The sequence below is a fragment of the Anomaloglossus baeobatrachus genome, unplaced genomic scaffold, assembly GCF_048569485.1.
Source record: "Anomaloglossus baeobatrachus isolate aAnoBae1 unplaced genomic scaffold, aAnoBae1.hap1 Scaffold_722, whole genome shotgun sequence".
NCBI lineage: Eukaryota > Metazoa > Chordata > Amphibia > Anura > Aromobatidae > Anomaloglossus > Anomaloglossus baeobatrachus.
In genome coordinates this window covers 1-16,934 of record NW_027445099.1, presented here as the reverse complement: position 1 = coordinate 16,934, position 16,934 = coordinate 1, and the positions used below count along the sequence as shown (strand labels likewise).

General features: G+C 46.3%; 11 non-coding genes across 11 annotated transcripts; all 11 read right to left on the bottom strand.

Annotated features, from left to right (window-relative positions):
• Positions 1-441: 441 nt before the first annotated feature.
• LOC142287386 (U2 spliceosomal RNA) lies at positions 442-632 on the bottom strand. Its single transcript, XR_012748366.1, has one exon. It is a non-coding gene; the product is annotated as a U2 spliceosomal RNA (small nuclear RNA).
• Positions 633-2,019: 1,387 nt separating this feature from the next.
• LOC142287385 (U2 spliceosomal RNA) lies at positions 2,020-2,210 on the bottom strand. The gene has a single exon (XR_012748365.1). It is a non-coding gene; the product is annotated as a U2 spliceosomal RNA (small nuclear RNA).
• Positions 2,211-3,597: 1,387 nt separating this feature from the next.
• Positions 3,598-3,788, bottom strand: LOC142287384 (U2 spliceosomal RNA). Its single transcript, XR_012748364.1, has one exon. It is a non-coding gene; the product is annotated as a U2 spliceosomal RNA (small nuclear RNA).
• A 1,387-nt stretch (positions 3,789-5,175) lies between these two features.
• Positions 5,176-5,366, bottom strand: LOC142287375 (U2 spliceosomal RNA). The gene has a single exon (XR_012748360.1). It is a non-coding gene; the product is annotated as a U2 spliceosomal RNA (small nuclear RNA).
• Positions 5,367-6,753: 1,387 nt separating this feature from the next.
• Positions 6,754-6,944, bottom strand: LOC142287364 (U2 spliceosomal RNA). The gene has a single exon (XR_012748349.1). It is a non-coding gene; the product is annotated as a U2 spliceosomal RNA (small nuclear RNA).
• A 1,387-nt stretch (positions 6,945-8,331) lies between these two features.
• On the bottom strand, positions 8,332-8,522 carry LOC142287428 (U2 spliceosomal RNA). The gene has a single exon (XR_012748406.1). It is a non-coding gene; the product is annotated as a U2 spliceosomal RNA (small nuclear RNA).
• Positions 8,523-9,909: 1,387 nt separating this feature from the next.
• LOC142287416 (U2 spliceosomal RNA) lies at positions 9,910-10,100 on the bottom strand. The gene has a single exon (XR_012748395.1). It is a non-coding gene; the product is annotated as a U2 spliceosomal RNA (small nuclear RNA).
• A 1,387-nt stretch (positions 10,101-11,487) lies between these two features.
• On the bottom strand, positions 11,488-11,678 carry LOC142287404 (U2 spliceosomal RNA). Its single transcript, XR_012748384.1, has one exon. It is a non-coding gene; the product is annotated as a U2 spliceosomal RNA (small nuclear RNA).
• A 1,387-nt stretch (positions 11,679-13,065) lies between these two features.
• Positions 13,066-13,256, bottom strand: LOC142287392 (U2 spliceosomal RNA). The gene has a single exon (XR_012748372.1). It is a non-coding gene; the product is annotated as a U2 spliceosomal RNA (small nuclear RNA).
• Positions 13,257-14,644: 1,388 nt separating this feature from the next.
• Positions 14,645-14,835, bottom strand: LOC142287369 (U2 spliceosomal RNA). Its single transcript, XR_012748354.1, has one exon. It is a non-coding gene; the product is annotated as a U2 spliceosomal RNA (small nuclear RNA).
• A 1,387-nt stretch (positions 14,836-16,222) lies between these two features.
• On the bottom strand, positions 16,223-16,413 carry LOC142287358 (U2 spliceosomal RNA). Its single transcript, XR_012748343.1, has one exon. It is a non-coding gene; the product is annotated as a U2 spliceosomal RNA (small nuclear RNA).
• Between the last annotated feature and the right edge of the window lie 521 nt (positions 16,414-16,934).

Genomic DNA, 16,934 nt, shown 5'->3' with positions numbered 1-16,934 from the left:
AAGAGATCATCATTACTCAAAGAAAACCCCAAAAACCAATGCATGATAGGAATAAACAGGTAACTTTCTTTGGAGTGGAAGCGGAGAGATCGCACCAGATGCCAATTCTAGATGTTATCACACCTGTGGTCACTGCAGCAGCAGGTGAATCCACTTTGTCCAAAAGGGATCTATTCCATTCAATTGCAAATGATCTAGATAAGACAGAGAACTGCAGCACGGGGACATAGCCGAGTTGGTCAGGTTGAGTGGTGATGAGTTTGCTATTTGGATGAATAAAGAAAGTCAAAAGTGTGAAAGATAAAAAACAAAAGGAGGAAGTGTGAAAAGTGAATGGGCCAAATTGAGGTGCATATGAAGACGTATGCTTTCTTCCAATTCATTAAATCGGGCTAATATGAATCAGGTGAATTGAGTTCTGCTTTTGGAAACTGGGTTAAGAAGGGGTGCACCGTTCCTGGAGGTACTGCAATACCAGGTCAATGCGTGGAGTGGACAGAGCAAGCTCTTTTTCCATCTCCCTGTTCTAAAAATCCATTTAATATATGGTCCCCAGATAGGGGACGTATCAGATATTAAACTGATAAGAACAGATACTACACTTGATCTTAGCCAAAAGGCCGAGAAGCGATAACCAGAATTGGTTTGGGCCTCGAGTGGCACCCTGGCCTATGCCGGACACATCTTAGGGAGAGAGAGCGAGAGGGAGACAAACCCACGCCTACACAAGACATTTTGTCACCCAAGCCAACCCTTGAAAAGGCTGCTTTGCAGAGCCAAAACAAGAAGAATGGTGCGTTTTGCAGCCGCCGCCCACTGCAATGAATCTGAATAACTCCTCCTTTAGGGCGCAAGCAACTCCCCTCCCCCTTGCAGTCTTTCCAATTCACGATACAAAAAGACGGACAGGACAGGTTGCCTGACTTTCCGTCACTGCCACCCTTTGCCATCCTTACCCGTAGAAAGCCCTTTCATCATCCCCAAACCCTAATCTTTTCCCTTTCCTTCCCAGCCCCCAAACCCTGCCCTCTGTACCTTTCTCACCACCCGCTTCCCTTCTCCTGTCATCCCCCTACCACCCGGGAAAAAAAGAGATTGCCCCCTCCTTCCACTAGCCCACCCTCCCACCCAAAGAACAACTTCTTCTGCGCAGCTTGTTTTCTAGGCAGCAGCGCTATTGTGATGTCATCGGGGGGCATTGTGACAAGCCGCCAGTGTTCCGTCTCTTCATGTTGTGCACAGTTCAAACGGAAAATACATCAACAGGCAGACTACAGAAAAGCTTACTATCAAAGGTTAGAGGGGGGCTTTCTCAGAGGGCTTTTTACAGTTTTTCTATTCCCAATTAGCCGTTTAAGTGTACTTATTGAAAGTAGTAATTCTTTCATAGGCCGCCCTTTCTTAGTATTTGACGTTCCTTATATTGCGGTATGAGGCTTCGCAGTAGGTTGCAAACATTCATCACCCATGACTTTCCCCAATTGAGCTCAGAAGCTCAATGTCTATCATGACCTCTCTTTTAGAATGTCCAAGAGCAAGCAAACTATTCCTCCAGGAGAGGGCGCCAACAGACTACTAAAGAGATCATCATTACTCAAAGAAAACCCCAAAAACCAATGCATGATAGGAATAAACAGGTAACTTTCTTTGGAGTGGAAGCGGAGAGATCGCACCAGATGCCAATTCTAGATGTTATCACACCTGTGGTCACTGCAGCAGCAGGTGAATCCACTTTGTCCAAAAGGGATCTATTCCATTCAATTGCAAATGATCTAGATAAGACAGAGAACTGCAGCACGGGGACATAGCCGAGTTGGTCAGGTTGAGTGGTGATGAGTTTGCTATTTGGATGAATAAAGAAAGTCAAAAGTGTGAAAGATAAAAAACAAAAGGAGGAAGTGTGAAAAGTGAATGGGCCAAATTGAGGTGCATATGAAGACGTATGCTTTCTTCCAATTCATTAAATCGGGCTAATATGAATCAGGTGAATTGAGTTCTGCTTTTGGAAACTGGGTTAAGAAGGGGTGCACCGTTCCTGGAGGTACTGCAATACCAGGTCAATGCGTGGAGTGGACAGAGCAAGCTCTTTTTCCATCTCCCTGTTCTAAAAATCCATTTAATATATGGTCCCCAGATAGGGGACGTATCAGATATTAAACTGATAAGAACAGATACTACACTTGATCTTAGCCAAAAGGCCGAGAAGCGATAACCAGAATTGGTTTGGGCCTCGAGTGGCACCCTGGCCTATGCCGGACACATCTTAGGGAGAGAGAGCGAGAGGGAGACAAACCCACGCCTACACAAGACATTTTGTCACCCAAGCCAACCCTTGAAAAGGCTGCTTTGCAGAGCCAAAACAAGAAGAATGGTGCGTTTTGCAGCCGCCGCCCACTGCAATGAATCTGAATAACTCCTCCTTTAGGGCGCAAGCAACTCCCCTCCCCCTTGCAGTCTTTCCAATTCACGATACAAAAAGACGGACAGGACAGGTTGCCTGACTTTCCGTCACTGCCACCCTTTGCCATCCTTACCCGTAGAAAGCCCTTTCATCATCCCCAAACCCTAATCTTTTCCCTTTCCTTCCCAGCCCCCAAACCCTGCCCTCTGTACCTTTCTCACCACCCGCTTCCCTTCTCCTGTCATCCCCCTACCACCCGGGAAAAAAAGAGATTGCCCCCTCCTTCCACTAGCCCACCCTCCCACCCAAAGAACAACTTCTTCTGCGCAGCTTGTTTTCTAGGCAGCAGCGCTATTGTGATGTCATCGGGGGGCATTGTGACAAGCCGCCAGTGTTCCGTCTCTTCATGTTGTGCACAGTTCAAACGGAAAATACATCAACAGGCAGACTACAGAAAAGCTTACTATCAAAGGTTAGAGGGGGGCTTTCTCAGAGGGCTTTTTACAGTTTTTCTATTCCCAATTAGCCGTTTAAGTGTACTTATTGAAAGTAGTAATTCTTTCATAGGCCGCCCTTTCTTAGTATTTGACGTTCCTTATATTGCGGTATGAGGCTTCGCAGTAGGTTGCAAACATTCATCACCCATGACTTTCCCCAATTGAGCTCAGAAGCTCAATGTCTATCATGACCTCTCTTTTAGAATGTCCAAGAGCAAGCAAACTATTCCTCCAGGAGAGGGCGCCAACAGACTACTAAAGAGATCATCATTACTCAAAGAAAACCCCAAAAACCAATGCATGATAGGAATAAACAGGTAACTTTCTTTGGAGTGGAAGCGGAGAGATCGCACCAGATGCCAATTCTAGATGTTATCACACCTGTGGTCACTGCAGCAGCAGGTGAATCCACTTTGTCCAAAAGGGATCTATTCCATTCAATTGCAAATGATCTAGATAAGACAGAGAACTGCAGCACGGGGACATAGCCGAGTTGGTCAGGTTGAGTGGTGATGAGTTTGCTATTTGGATGAATAAAGAAAGTCAAAAGTGTGAAAGATAAAAAACAAAAGGAGGAAGTGTGAAAAGTGAATGGGCCAAATTGAGGTGCATATGAAGACGTATGCTTTCTTCCAATTCATTAAATCGGGCTAATATGAATCAGGTGAATTGAGTTCTGCTTTTGGAAACTGGGTTAAGAAGGGGTGCACCGTTCCTGGAGGTACTGCAATACCAGGTCAATGCGTGGAGTGGACAGAGCAAGCTCTTTTTCCATCTCCCTGTTCTAAAAATCCATTTAATATATGGTCCCCAGATAGGGGACGTATCAGATATTAAACTGATAAGAACAGATACTACACTTGATCTTAGCCAAAAGGCCGAGAAGCGATAACCAGAATTGGTTTGGGCCTCGAGTGGCACCCTGGCCTATGCCGGACACATCTTAGGGAGAGAGAGCGAGAGGGAGACAAACCCACGCCTACACAAGACATTTTGTCACCCAAGCCAACCCTTGAAAAGGCTGCTTTGCAGAGCCAAAACAAGAAGAATGGTGCGTTTTGCAGCCGCCGCCCACTGCAATGAATCTGAATAACTCCTCCTTTAGGGCGCAAGCAACTCCCCTCCCCCTTGCAGTCTTTCCAATTCACGATACAAAAAGACGGACAGGACAGGTTGCCTGACTTTCCGTCACTGCCACCCTTTGCCATCCTTACCCGTAGAAAGCCCTTTCATCATCCCCAAACCCTAATCTTTTCCCTTTCCTTCCCAGCCCCCAAACCCTGCCCTCTGTACCTTTCTCACCACCCGCTTCCCTTCTCCTGTCATCCCCCTACCACCCGGGAAAAAAAGAGATTGCCCCCTCCTTCCACTAGCCCACCCTCCCACCCAAAGAACAACTTCTTCTGCGCAGCTTGTTTTCTAGGCAGCAGCGCTATTGTGATGTCATCGGGGGGCATTGTGACAAGCCGCCAGTGTTCCGTCTCTTCATGTTGTGCACAGTTCAAACGGAAAATACATCAACAGGCAGACTACAGAAAAGCTTACTATCAAAGGTTAGAGGGGGGCTTTCTCAGAGGGCTTTTTACAGTTTTTCTATTCCCAATTAGCCGTTTAAGTGTACTTATTGAAAGTAGTAATTCTTTCATAGGCCGCCCTTTCTTAGTATTTGACGTTCCTTATATTGCGGTATGAGGCTTCGCAGTAGGTTGCAAACATTCATCACCCATGACTTTCCCCAATTGAGCTCAGAAGCTCAATGTCTATCATGACCTCTCTTTTAGAATGTCCAAGAGCAAGCAAACTATTCCTCCAGGAGAGGGCGCCAACAGACTACTAAAGAGATCATCATTACTCAAAGAAAACCCCAAAAACCAATGCATGATAGGAATAAACAGGTAACTTTCTTTGGAGTGGAAGCGGAGAGATCGCACCAGATGCCAATTCTAGATGTTATCACACCTGTGGTCACTGCAGCAGCAGGTGAATCCACTTTGTCCAAAAGGGATCTATTCCATTCAATTGCAAATGATCTAGATAAGACAGAGAACTGCAGCACGGGGACATAGCCGAGTTGGTCAGGTTGAGTGGTGATGAGTTTGCTATTTGGATGAATAAAGAAAGTCAAAAGTGTGAAAGATAAAAAACAAAAGGAGGAAGTGTGAAAAGTGAATGGGCCAAATTGAGGTGCATATGAAGACGTATGCTTTCTTCCAATTCATTAAATCGGGCTAATATGAATCAGGTGAATTGAGTTCTGCTTTTGGAAACTGGGTTAAGAAGGGGTGCACCGTTCCTGGAGGTACTGCAATACCAGGTCAATGCGTGGAGTGGACAGAGCAAGCTCTTTTTCCATCTCCCTGTTCTAAAAATCCATTTAATATATGGTCCCCAGATAGGGGACGTATCAGATATTAAACTGATAAGAACAGATACTACACTTGATCTTAGCCAAAAGGCCGAGAAGCGATAACCAGAATTGGTTTGGGCCTCGAGTGGCACCCTGGCCTATGCCGGACACATCTTAGGGAGAGAGAGCGAGAGGGAGACAAACCCACGCCTACACAAGACATTTTGTCACCCAAGCCAACCCTTGAAAAGGCTGCTTTGCAGAGCCAAAACAAGAAGAATGGTGCGTTTTGCAGCCGCCGCCCACTGCAATGAATCTGAATAACTCCTCCTTTAGGGCGCAAGCAACTCCCCTCCCCCTTGCAGTCTTTCCAATTCACGATACAAAAAGACGGACAGGACAGGTTGCCTGACTTTCCGTCACTGCCACCCTTTGCCATCCTTACCCGTAGAAAGCCCTTTCATCATCCCCAAACCCTAATCTTTTCCCTTTCCTTCCCAGCCCCCAAACCCTGCCCTCTGTACCTTTCTCACCACCCGCTTCCCTTCTCCTGTCATCCCCCTACCACCCGGGAAAAAAAGAGATTGCCCCCTCCTTCCACTAGCCCACCCTCCCACCCAAAGAACAACTTCTTCTGCGCAGCTTGTTTTCTAGGCAGCAGCGCTATTGTGATGTCATCGGGGGGCATTGTGACAAGCCGCCAGTGTTCCGTCTCTTCATGTTGTGCACAGTTCAAACGGAAAATACATCAACAGGCAGACTACAGAAAAGCTTACTATCAAAGGTTAGAGGGGGGCTTTCTCAGAGGGCTTTTTACAGTTTTTCTATTCCCAATTAGCCGTTTAAGTGTACTTATTGAAAGTAGTAATTCTTTCATAGGCCGCCCTTTCTTAGTATTTGACGTTCCTTATATTGCGGTATGAGGCTTCGCAGTAGGTTGCAAACATTCATCACCCATGACTTTCCCCAATTGAGCTCAGAAGCTCAATGTCTATCATGACCTCTCTTTTAGAATGTCCAAGAGCAAGCAAACTATTCCTCCAGGAGAGGGCGCCAACAGACTACTAAAGAGATCATCATTACTCAAAGAAAACCCCAAAAACCAATGCATGATAGGAATAAACAGGTAACTTTCTTTGGAGTGGAAGCGGAGAGATCGCACCAGATGCCAATTCTAGATGTTATCACACCTGTGGTCACTGCAGCAGCAGGTGAATCCACTTTGTCCAAAAGGGATCTATTCCATTCAATTGCAAATGATCTAGATAAGACAGAGAACTGCAGCACGGGGACATAGCCGAGTTGGTCAGGTTGAGTGGTGATGAGTTTGCTATTTGGATGAATAAAGAAAGTCAAAAGTGTGAAAGATAAAAAACAAAAGGAGGAAGTGTGAAAAGTGAATGGGCCAAATTGAGGTGCATATGAAGACGTATGCTTTCTTCCAATTCATTAAATCGGGCTAATATGAATCAGGTGAATTGAGTTCTGCTTTTGGAAACTGGGTTAAGAAGGGGTGCACCGTTCCTGGAGGTACTGCAATACCAGGTCAATGCGTGGAGTGGACAGAGCAAGCTCTTTTTCCATCTCCCTGTTCTAAAAATCCATTTAATATATGGTCCCCAGATAGGGGACGTATCAGATATTAAACTGATAAGAACAGATACTACACTTGATCTTAGCCAAAAGGCCGAGAAGCGATAACCAGAATTGGTTTGGGCCTCGAGTGGCACCCTGGCCTATGCCGGACACATCTTAGGGAGAGAGAGCGAGAGGGAGACAAACCCACGCCTACACAAGACATTTTGTCACCCAAGCCAACCCTTGAAAAGGCTGCTTTGCAGAGCCAAAACAAGAAGAATGGTGCGTTTTGCAGCCGCCGCCCACTGCAATGAATCTGAATAACTCCTCCTTTAGGGCGCAAGCAACTCCCCTCCCCCTTGCAGTCTTTCCAATTCACGATACAAAAAGACGGACAGGACAGGTTGCCTGACTTTCCGTCACTGCCACCCTTTGCCATCCTTACCCGTAGAAAGCCCTTTCATCATCCCCAAACCCTAATCTTTTCCCTTTCCTTCCCAGCCCCCAAACCCTGCCCTCTGTACCTTTCTCACCACCCGCTTCCCTTCTCCTGTCATCCCCCTACCACCCGGGAAAAAAAGAGATTGCCCCCTCCTTCCACTAGCCCACCCTCCCACCCAAAGAACAACTTCTTCTGCGCAGCTTGTTTTCTAGGCAGCAGCGCTATTGTGATGTCATCGGGGGGCATTGTGACAAGCCGCCAGTGTTCCGTCTCTTCATGTTGTGCACAGTTCAAACGGAAAATACATCAACAGGCAGACTACAGAAAAGCTTACTATCAAAGGTTAGAGGGGGGCTTTCTCAGAGGGCTTTTTACAGTTTTTCTATTCCCAATTAGCCGTTTAAGTGTACTTATTGAAAGTAGTAATTCTTTCATAGGCCGCCCTTTCTTAGTATTTGACGTTCCTTATATTGCGGTATGAGGCTTCGCAGTAGGTTGCAAACATTCATCACCCATGACTTTCCCCAATTGAGCTCAGAAGCTCAATGTCTATCATGACCTCTCTTTTAGAATGTCCAAGAGCAAGCAAACTATTCCTCCAGGAGAGGGCGCCAACAGACTACTAAAGAGATCATCATTACTCAAAGAAAACCCCAAAAACCAATGCATGATAGGAATAAACAGGTAACTTTCTTTGGAGTGGAAGCGGAGAGATCGCACCAGATGCCAATTCTAGATGTTATCACACCTGTGGTCACTGCAGCAGCAGGTGAATCCACTTTGTCCAAAAGGGATCTATTCCATTCAATTGCAAATGATCTAGATAAGACAGAGAACTGCAGCACGGGGACATAGCCGAGTTGGTCAGGTTGAGTGGTGATGAGTTTGCTATTTGGATGAATAAAGAAAGTCAAAAGTGTGAAAGATAAAAAACAAAAGGAGGAAGTGTGAAAAGTGAATGGGCCAAATTGAGGTGCATATGAAGACGTATGCTTTCTTCCAATTCATTAAATCGGGCTAATATGAATCAGGTGAATTGAGTTCTGCTTTTGGAAACTGGGTTAAGAAGGGGTGCACCGTTCCTGGAGGTACTGCAATACCAGGTCAATGCGTGGAGTGGACAGAGCAAGCTCTTTTTCCATCTCCCTGTTCTAAAAATCCATTTAATATATGGTCCCCAGATAGGGGACGTATCAGATATTAAACTGATAAGAACAGATACTACACTTGATCTTAGCCAAAAGGCCGAGAAGCGATAACCAGAATTGGTTTGGGCCTCGAGTGGCACCCTGGCCTATGCCGGACACATCTTAGGGAGAGAGAGCGAGAGGGAGACAAACCCACGCCTACACAAGACATTTTGTCACCCAAGCCAACCCTTGAAAAGGCTGCTTTGCAGAGCCAAAACAAGAAGAATGGTGCGTTTTGCAGCCGCCGCCCACTGCAATGAATCTGAATAACTCCTCCTTTAGGGCGCAAGCAACTCCCCTCCCCCTTGCAGTCTTTCCAATTCACGATACAAAAAGACGGACAGGACAGGTTGCCTGACTTTCCGTCACTGCCACCCTTTGCCATCCTTACCCGTAGAAAGCCCTTTCATCATCCCCAAACCCTAATCTTTTCCCTTTCCTTCCCAGCCCCCAAACCCTGCCCTCTGTACCTTTCTCACCACCCGCTTCCCTTCTCCTGTCATCCCCCTACCACCCGGGAAAAAAAGAGATTGCCCCCTCCTTCCACTAGCCCACCCTCCCACCCAAAGAACAACTTCTTCTGCGCAGCTTGTTTTCTAGGCAGCAGCGCTATTGTGATGTCATCGGGGGGCATTGTGACAAGCCGCCAGTGTTCCGTCTCTTCATGTTGTGCACAGTTCAAACGGAAAATACATCAACAGGCAGACTACAGAAAAGCTTACTATCAAAGGTTAGAGGGGGGCTTTCTCAGAGGGCTTTTTACAGTTTTTCTATTCCCAATTAGCCGTTTAAGTGTACTTATTGAAAGTAGTAATTCTTTCATAGGCCGCCCTTTCTTAGTATTTGACGTTCCTTATATTGCGGTATGAGGCTTCGCAGTAGGTTGCAAACATTCATCACCCATGACTTTCCCCAATTGAGCTCAGAAGCTCAATGTCTATCATGACCTCTCTTTTAGAATGTCCAAGAGCAAGCAAACTATTCCTCCAGGAGAGGGCGCCAACAGACTACTAAAGAGATCATCATTACTCAAAGAAAACCCCAAAAACCAATGCATGATAGGAATAAACAGGTAACTTTCTTTGGAGTGGAAGCGGAGAGATCGCACCAGATGCCAATTCTAGATGTTATCACACCTGTGGTCACTGCAGCAGCAGGTGAATCCACTTTGTCCAAAAGGGATCTATTCCATTCAATTGCAAATGATCTAGATAAGACAGAGAACTGCAGCACGGGGACATAGCCGAGTTGGTCAGGTTGAGTGGTGATGAGTTTGCTATTTGGATGAATAAAGAAAGTCAAAAGTGTGAAAGATAAAAAACAAAAGGAGGAAGTGTGAAAAGTGAATGGGCCAAATTGAGGTGCATATGAAGACGTATGCTTTCTTCCAATTCATTAAATCGGGCTAATATGAATCAGGTGAATTGAGTTCTGCTTTTGGAAACTGGGTTAAGAAGGGGTGCACCGTTCCTGGAGGTACTGCAATACCAGGTCAATGCGTGGAGTGGACAGAGCAAGCTCTTTTTCCATCTCCCTGTTCTAAAAATCCATTTAATATATGGTCCCCAGATAGGGGACGTATCAGATATTAAACTGATAAGAACAGATACTACACTTGATCTTAGCCAAAAGGCCGAGAAGCGATAACCAGAATTGGTTTGGGCCTCGAGTGGCACCCTGGCCTATGCCGGACACATCTTAGGGAGAGAGAGCGAGAGGGAGACAAACCCACGCCTACACAAGACATTTTGTCACCCAAGCCAACCCTTGAAAAGGCTGCTTTGCAGAGCCAAAACAAGAAGAATGGTGCGTTTTGCAGCCGCCGCCCACTGCAATGAATCTGAATAACTCCTCCTTTAGGGCGCAAGCAACTCCCCTCCCCCTTGCAGTCTTTCCAATTCACGATACAAAAAGACGGACAGGACAGGTTGCCTGACTTTCCGTCACTGCCACCCTTTGCCATCCTTACCCGTAGAAAGCCCTTTCATCATCCCCAAACCCTAATCTTTTCCCTTTCCTTCCCAGCCCCCAAACCCTGCCCTCTGTACCTTTCTCACCACCCGCTTCCCTTCTCCTGTCATCCCCCTACCACCCGGGAAAAAAAGAGATTGCCCCCTCCTTCCACTAGCCCACCCTCCCACCCAAAGAACAACTTCTTCTGCGCAGCTTGTTTTCTAGGCAGCAGCGCTATTGTGATGTCATCGGGGGGCATTGTGACAAGCCGCCAGTGTTCCGTCTCTTCATGTTGTGCACAGTTCAAACGGAAAATACATCAACAGGCAGACTACAGAAAAGCTTACTATCAAAGGTTAGAGGGGGGCTTTCTCAGAGGGCTTTTTACAGTTTTTCTATTCCCAATTAGCCGTTTAAGTGTACTTATTGAAAGTAGTAATTCTTTCATAGGCCGCCCTTTCTTAGTATTTGACGTTCCTTATATTGCGGTATGAGGCTTCGCAGTAGGTTGCAAACATTCATCACCCATGACTTTCCCCAATTGAGCTCAGAAGCTCAATGTCTATCATGACCTCTCTTTTAGAATGTCCAAGAGCAAGCAAACTATTCCTCCAGGAGAGGGCGCCAACAGACTACTAAAGAGATCATCATTACTCAAAGAAAACCCCAAAAACCAATGCATGATAGGAATAAACAGGTAACTTTCTTTGGAGTGGAAGCGGAGAGATCGCACCAGATGCCAATTCTAGATGTTATCACACCTGTGGTCACTGCAGCAGCAGGTGAATCCACTTTGTCCAAAAGGGATCTATTCCATTCAATTGCAAATGATCTAGATAAGACAGAGAACTGCAGCACGGGGACATAGCCGAGTTGGTCAGGTTGAGTGGTGATGAGTTTGCTATTTGGATGAATAAAGAAAGTCAAAAGTGTGAAAGATAAAAAACAAAAGGAGGAAGTGTGAAAAGTGAATGGGCCAAATTGAGGTGCATATGAAGACGTATGCTTTCTTCCAATTCATTAAATCGGGCTAATATGAATCAGGTGAATTGAGTTCTGCTTTTGGAAACTGGGTTAAGAAGGGGTGCACCGTTCCTGGAGGTACTGCAATACCAGGTCAATGCGTGGAGTGGACAGAGCAAGCTCTTTTTCCATCTCCCTGTTCTAAAAATCCATTTAATATATGGTCCCCAGATAGGGGACGTATCAGATATTAAACTGATAAGAACAGATACTACACTTGATCTTAGCCAAAAGGCCGAGAAGCGATAACCAGAATTGGTTTGGGCCTCGAGTGGCACCCTGGCCTATGCCGGACACATCTTAGGGAGAGAGAGCGAGAGGGAGACAAACCCACGCCTACACAAGACATTTTGTCACCCAAGCCAACCCTTGAAAAGGCTGCTTTGCAGAGCCAAAACAAGAAGAATGGTGCGTTTTGCAGCCGCCGCCCACTGCAATGAATCTGAATAACTCCTCCTTTAGGGCGCAAGCAACTCCCCTCCCCCTTGCAGTCTTTCCAATTCACGATACAAAAAGACGGACAGGACAGGTTGCCTGACTTTCCGTCACTGCCACCCTTTGCCATCCTTACCCGTAGAAAGCCCTTTCATCATCCCCAAACCCTAATCTTTTCCCTTTCCTTCCCAGCCCCCAAACCCTGCCCTCTGTACCTTTCTCACCACCCGCTTCCCTTCTCCTGTCATCCCCCTACCACCCGGGAAAAAAAGAGATTGCCCCCTCCTTCCACTAGCCCACCCTCCCACCCAAAGAACAACTTCTTCTGCGCAGCTTGTTTTCTAGGCAGCAGCGCTATTGTGATGTCATCGGGGGGCATTGTGACAAGCCGCCAGTGTTCCGTCTCTTCATGTTGTGCACAGTTCAAACGGAAAATACATCAACAGGCAGACTACAGAAAAGCTTACTATCAAAGGTTAGAGGGGGGCTTTCTCAGAGGGCTTTTTACAGTTTTTCTATTCCCAATTAGCCGTTTAAGTGTACTTATTGAAAGTAGTAATTCTTTCATAGGCCGCCCTTTCTTAGTATTTGACGTTCCTTATATTGCGGTATGAGGCTTCGCAGTAGGTTGCAAACATTCATCACCCATGACTTTCCCCAATTGAGCTCAGAAGCTCAATGTCTATCATGACCTCTCTTTTAGAATGTCCAAGAGCAAGCAAACTATTCCTCCAGGAGAGGGCGCCAACAGACTACTAAAGAGATCATCATTACTCAAAGAAAACCCCAAAAACCAATGCATGATAGGAATAAACAGGTAACTTTCTTTGGAGTGGAAGCGGAGAGATCGCACCAGATGCCAATTCTAGATGTTATCACACCTGTGGTCACTGCAGCAGCAGGTGAATCCACTTTGTCCAAAAGGGATCTATTCCATTCAATTGCAAATGATCTAGATAAGACAGAGAACTGCAGCACGGGGACATAGCCGAGTTGGTCAGGTTGAGTGGTGATGAGTTTGCTATTTGGATGAATAAAGAAAGTCAAAAGTGTGAAAGATAAAAAACAAAAGGAGGAAGTGTGAAAAGTGAATGGGCCAAATTGAGGTGCATATGAAGACGTATGCTTTCTTCCAATTCATTAAATCGGGCTAATATGAATCAGGTGAATTGAGTTCTGCTTTTGGAAACTGGGTTAAGAAGGGGTGCACCGTTCCTGGAGGTACTGCAATACCAGGTCAATGCGTGGAGTGGACAGAGCAAGCTCTTTTTCCATCTCCCTGTTCTAAAAATCCATTTAATATATGGTCCCCAGATAGGGGACGTATCAGATATTAAACTGATAAGAACAGATACTACACTTGATCTTAGCCAAAAGGCCGAGAAGCGATAACCAGAATTGGTTTGGGCCTCGAGTGGCACCCTGGCCTATGCCGGACACATCTTAGGGAGAGAGAGCGAGAGGGAGACAAACCCACGCCTACACAAGACATTTTGTCACCCAAGCCAACCCTTGAAAAGGCTGCTTTGCAGAGCCAAAACAAGAAGAATGGTGCGTTTTGCAGCCGCCGCCCACTGCAATGAATCTGAATAACTCCTCCTTTAGGGCGCAAGCAACTCCCCTCCCCCTTGCAGTCTTTCCAATTCACGATACAAAAAGACGGACAGGACAGGTTGCCTGACTTTCCGTCACTGCCACCCTTTGCCATCCTTACCCGTAGAAAGCCCTTTCATCATCCCCAAACCCTAATCTTTTCCCTTTCCTTCCCAGCCCCCAAACCCTGCCCTCTGTACCTTTCTCACCACCCGCTTCCCTTCTCCTGTCATCCCCCTACCACCCGGGAAAAAAAGAGATTGCCCCCTCCTTCCACTAGCCCACCCTCCCACCCAAAGAACAACTTCTTCTGCGCAGCTTGTTTTCTAGGCAGCAGCGCTATTGTGATGTCATCGGGGGGCATTGTGACAAGCCGCCAGTGTTCCGTCTCTTCATGTTGTGCACAGTTCAAACGGAAAATACATCAACAGGCAGACTACAGAAAAGCTTACTATCAAAGGTTAGAGGGGGGCTTTCTCAGAGGGCTTTTTACAGTTTTTCTATTCCCAATTAGCCGTTTAAGTGTACTTATTGAAAGTAGTAATTCTTTCATAGGCCGCCCTTTCTTAGTATTTGACGTTCCTTATATTGCGGTATGAGGCTTCGCAGTAGGTTGCAAACATTCATCACCCATGACTTTCCCCAATTGAGCTCAGAAGCTCAATGTCTATCATGACCTCTCTTTTAGAATGTCCAAGAGCAAGCAAACTATTCCTCCAGGAGAGGGCGCCAACAGACTACTAAAGAGATCATCATTACTCAAAGAAAACCCCAAAAACCAATGCATGATAGGAATAAACAGGTAACTTTCTTTGGAGTGGAAGCGGAGAGATCGCACCAGATGCCAATTCTAGATGTTATCACACCTGTGGTCACTGCAGCAGCAGGTGAATCCACTTTGTCCAAAAGGGATCTATTCCATTCAATTGCAAATGATCTAGATAAGACAGAGAACTGCAGCACGGGGACATAGCCGAGTTGGTCAGGTTGAGTGGTGATGAGTTTGCTATTTGGATGAATAAAGAAAGTCAAAAGTGTGAAAGATAAAAAACAAAAGGAGGAAGTGTGAAAAGTGAATGGGCCAAATTGAGGTGCATATGAAGACGTATGCTTTCTTCCAATTCATTAAATCGGGCTAATATGAATCAGGTGAATTGAGTTCTGCTTTTGGAAACTGGGTTAAGAAGGGGGTGCACCGTTCCTGGAGGTACTGCAATACCAGGTCAATGCGTGGAGTGGACAGAGCAAGCTCTTTTTCCATCTCCCTGTTCTAAAAATCCATTTAATATATGGTCCCCAGATAGGGGACGTATCAGATATTAAACTGATAAGAACAGATACTACACTTGATCTTAGCCAAAAGGCCGAGAAGCGATAACCAGAATTGGTTTGGGCCTCGAGTGGCACCCTGGCCTATGCCGGACACATCTTAGGGAGAGAGAGCGAGAGGGAGACAAACCCACGCCTACACAAGACATTTTGTCACCCAAGCCAACCCTTGAAAAGGCTGCTTTGCAGAGCCAAAACAAGAAGAATGGTGCGTTTTGCAGCCGCCGCCCACTGCAATGAATCTGAATAACTCCTCCTTTAGGGCGCAAGCAACTCCCCTCCCCCTTGCAGTCTTTCCAATTCACGATACAAAAAGACGGACAGGACAGGTTGCCTGACTTTCCGTCACTGCCACCCTTTGCCATCCTTACCCGTAGAAAGCCCTTTCATCATCCCCAAACCCTAATCTTTTCCCTTTCCTTCCCAGCCCCCAAACCCTGCCCTCTGTACCTTTCTCACCACCCGCTTCCCTTCTCCTGTCATCCCCCTACCACCCGGGAAAAAAAGAGATTGCCCCCTCCTTCCACTAGCCCACCCTCCCACCCAAAGAACAACTTCTTCTGCGCAGCTTGTTTTCTAGGCAGCAGCGCTATTGTGATGTCATCGGGGGGCATTGTGACAAGCCGCCAGTGTTCCGTCTCTTCATGTTGTGCACAGTTCAAACGGAAAATACATCAACAGGCAGACTACAGAAAAGCTTACTATCAAAGGTTAGAGGGGGGCTTTCTCAGAGGGCTTTTTACAGTTTTTCTATTCCCAATTAGCCGTTTAAGTGTACTTATTGAAAGTAGTAATTCTTTCATAGGCCGCCCTTTCTTAGTATTTGACGTTCCTTATATTGCGGTATGAGGCTTCGCAGTAGGTTGCAAACATTCATCACCCATGACTTTCCCCAATTGAGCTCAGAAGCTCAATGTCTATCATGACCTCTCTTTTAGAATGTCCAAGAGCAAGCAAACTATTCCTCCAGGAGAGGGCGCCAACAGACTACTAAAGAGATCATCATTACTCAAAGAAAACCCCAAAAACCAATGCATGATAGGAATAAACAGGTAACTTTCTTTGGAGTGGAAGCGGAGAGATCGCACCAGATGCCAATTCTAGATGTTATCACACCTGTGGTCACTGCAGCAGCAGGTGAATCCACTTTGTCCAAAAGGGATCTATTCCATTCAATTGCAAATGATCTAGATAAGACAGAGAACTGCAGCACGGGGACATAGCCGAGTTGGTCAGGTTGAGTGGTGATGAGTTTGCTATTTGGATGAATAAAGAAAGTCAAAAGTGTGAAAGATAAAAAACAAAAGGAGGAAGTGTGAAAAGTGAATGGGCCAAATTGAGGTGCATATGAAGACGTATGCTTTCTTCCAATTCATTAAATCGGGCTAATATGAATCAGGTGAATTGAGTTCTGCTTTTGGAAACTGGGTTAAGAAGGGGTGCACCGTTCCTGGAGGTACTGCAATACCAGGTCAATGCGTGGAGTGGACAGAGCAAGCTCTTTTTCCATCTCCCTGTTCTAAAAATCCATTTAATATATGGTCCCCAGATAGGGGACGTATCAGATATTAAACTGATAAGAACAGATACTACACTTGATCTTAGCCAAAAGGCCGAGAAGCGATAACCAGAATTGGTTTGGGCCTCGAGTGGCACCCTGGCCTATGCCGGACACATCTTAGGGAGAGAGAGCGAGAGGGAGACAAACCCACGCCTACACAAGACATTTTGTCACCCAAGCCAACCCTTGAAAAGGCTGCTTTGCAGAGCCAAAACAAGAAGAATGGTGCGTTTTGCAGCCGCCGCCCACTGCAATGAATCTGAATAACTCCTCCTTTAGGGCGCAAGCAACTCCCCTCCCCCTTGCAGTCTTTCCAATTCACGATACAAAAAGACGGACAGGACAGGTTGCCTGACTTTCCGTCACTGCCACCCTTTGCCATCCTTACCCGTAGAAAGCCCTTTCATCATCCCCAAACCCTAATCTTTTCCCTTTCCTTCCCAGCCCCCAAACCCTGCCCTCTGTACCTTTCTCACCACCCGCTTCCCTTCTCCTGTCATCCCCCTACCACCCGGGAAAAAAAGAGATTGCCCCCTCCTTCCACTAGCCCACCCTCCCACCCAAAGAACAACTTCTTCTGCGCAG